Source organism: Colobus angolensis, unplaced genomic scaffold (genome assembly GCF_000951035.1).
Source record: "Colobus angolensis palliatus isolate OR3802 unplaced genomic scaffold, Cang.pa_1.0 Scaffold145, whole genome shotgun sequence".
Taxonomy (NCBI): domain Eukaryota; kingdom Metazoa; phylum Chordata; class Mammalia; order Primates; family Cercopithecidae; genus Colobus; species Colobus angolensis.
This window is the reverse complement of record NW_012114544.1, coordinates 2,179,133-2,181,294: the sequence shown is the minus strand read 5'-3', so window position 1 is coordinate 2,181,294 and position 2,162 is coordinate 2,179,133. Positions and strand designations below refer to the sequence as shown.

Below are 2,162 nucleotides of genomic sequence, written 5' to 3'. Positions count from 1 at the left end.
AGCTGGGTGTGGTGGTGGGAGCCTGTAGTCCCAGCTACTCGGGAGGCTGAGGCAGGAGAATGGCGTAAACCCGGGAGGCGGAGCCTGCAGTGAGCTGAGATCGGGCCACTGCACTCCAGGCCGGGCGACAGAGCAAGACTCCGTCTCAAAAAAAAAAAAAATAAAAAAAAAAATAAAAAATACAAAAATTAGCCGGGCATGGTGGCGGGTGCCTGTAATCCCAGCTACTCAGGAGGCTGAGGCAGGAGACTCGCTCGAGCCCGGGAAACAGTGGTTGCAGTGAGCCAAGATCACACCATTACACTCCAGCTTGGGTGACAGAGCAAGACTCTGTCTCAAAAACGAAAAAAAAGAAAAGAAAATGAAAAGACAAAAACTAGGAAAAAAACATTTGCAAAATACATATAATGGACTTGTATCCAGAATAAAGAACTCATACAATTATCTTTTAAAAAACACTTCAATAATAATGAACAAAAAATCTGAACAGACATTTCCACTAATAAGGTATGCAGATAAAAAAGCACATGAAAAAATGCTGACAGCTTTAATCACTAGGGAAATGCAAATTAAAACCACAATGAGTCCGGGCACAGTGGCTCACGCCTGTAATCCCAGCACTTTGGGAGGCTGAGACGGGCAGATCACAAGGTCAAGAGATCAAGACCATCTTGGCCAACATGGTGAAACCCTCATCCCTACTAAAAACACAAGTCAGATGGGCGTGGTGGTGCGTGCCTGTAGTCCCAGCTGCTTAGGAGGCTGAGGCAGGAGGATCACTTGAACCCAGGAGGCGGAGGTTGCAGTGAGCCATGATCACACCACAGAACTCCAGCCTGGGCGACAGAGAGAGACTCTGTCTCAAAAAACAAACAAAAAAGCACAATGAGAGGCCAGGTGCGGTAGCTCATGCCTGTAATCCCAGCACTTTGGGAGGCCAAGGCAGATGGGTCGCCTGAAGGTCAGGAGTTCAAGACCAACCTGGCCAACATGGTGAAACCTCATCTCTATTAAAAATATAAAAAATTAGCTCAGCATGGTGGCAGGTGCCTATAATCCCAGATACGTGGGAGGCTGAGGCAGGAGAACTGCTTGAACCCAGGAGGTGGAGGTTGCAGTGAGCCAAGATCATGGCATTGCACTCCACTCCAGCCTGGGCAACAAGAGCAAAACTGAAACTTTGTCCAAAAAAAAAACCAAAAAAGCCCACGATGAGAAACCACTACATATCTATTATTCAAAAAACTGACAATATAAGCCATGATAAGACTGAGGAACAAGTCCCATACATAATGGTGGGAATGTAAAATGGTAAAGTCACTTTGGACGATAGGTTGGCATTTTCTTATAAAGATAAGCATATACTTACTATACTTTTTTTCAGCAATCACAATACTATTTATCCAACAGAAATATATATATATATATATATATATAATATCCCTATAAAGATCTTCATGCTTTACTCATACTCTCCAAAACCATAAACAATCTGAATGTCCACCAACATGTGAATGGATGAACTGTGGTATATCCACATCATGGAATACTAGTCAGCAATACGAAAGAACAAACTACTGCTACATGCAACATAGGTGAATCTCAAAAGCGCTACACTAAGTGAAAAATCAGAAACAAAAGGCTACAACTTTTAAAATTTTATGATAGTCTGGAAAATGCAAAGCTATAGAAGTATAGGGATAAAAAGCAGACTAGTGGCCAGGTGTGGTGGCTCACATCTATAACCCCAATATTTGGGGAAGCCAAGGCAGGTGGATCACCTGAGGTCAGAAGTTCAAGACCAGCCTGGCCAACATGGGGAAACCCTGTCTCTACTAAAAATACAAAAATTAGCTGGGTATGGTGGCACACTCCAGTCATCCCAGCTACTTGGGAGGCTGAGGCAGGAAAATCGCTTGAACCTGGGAGGTGGAAGTTGCAGTGGCCCAAGATTGTACCACTGCACTCCACACTGGGCAACAGAATGGGACTCTGTCTCAAAATAAAAAAAAGCAGATTAGTGATTGCGGTTACCAAGGGCTGTGTGTAGGGAAAGAAATTGGCTAGAAAAAAAAAAAAAAAAAGATGTCGAAAGCATTTCTAGAAACAGGCCAGATGATTTTTTTTTTCCCCAAAGTGCTGGGATTACAGACATGAGCCAC

At 43.6% G+C, this 2,162-nt stretch overlaps 1 protein-coding gene across 1 annotated transcript in view; it reads right to left on the bottom strand.

The window, feature by feature from the left end:
* LARP1B (La ribonucleoprotein domain family, member 1B) overlaps positions 1 to 2,162 on the bottom strand; it is a 136,792-nt gene that overhangs the window by 104,114 nt on the left and 30,516 nt on the right. The window lies entirely within an intron of this gene.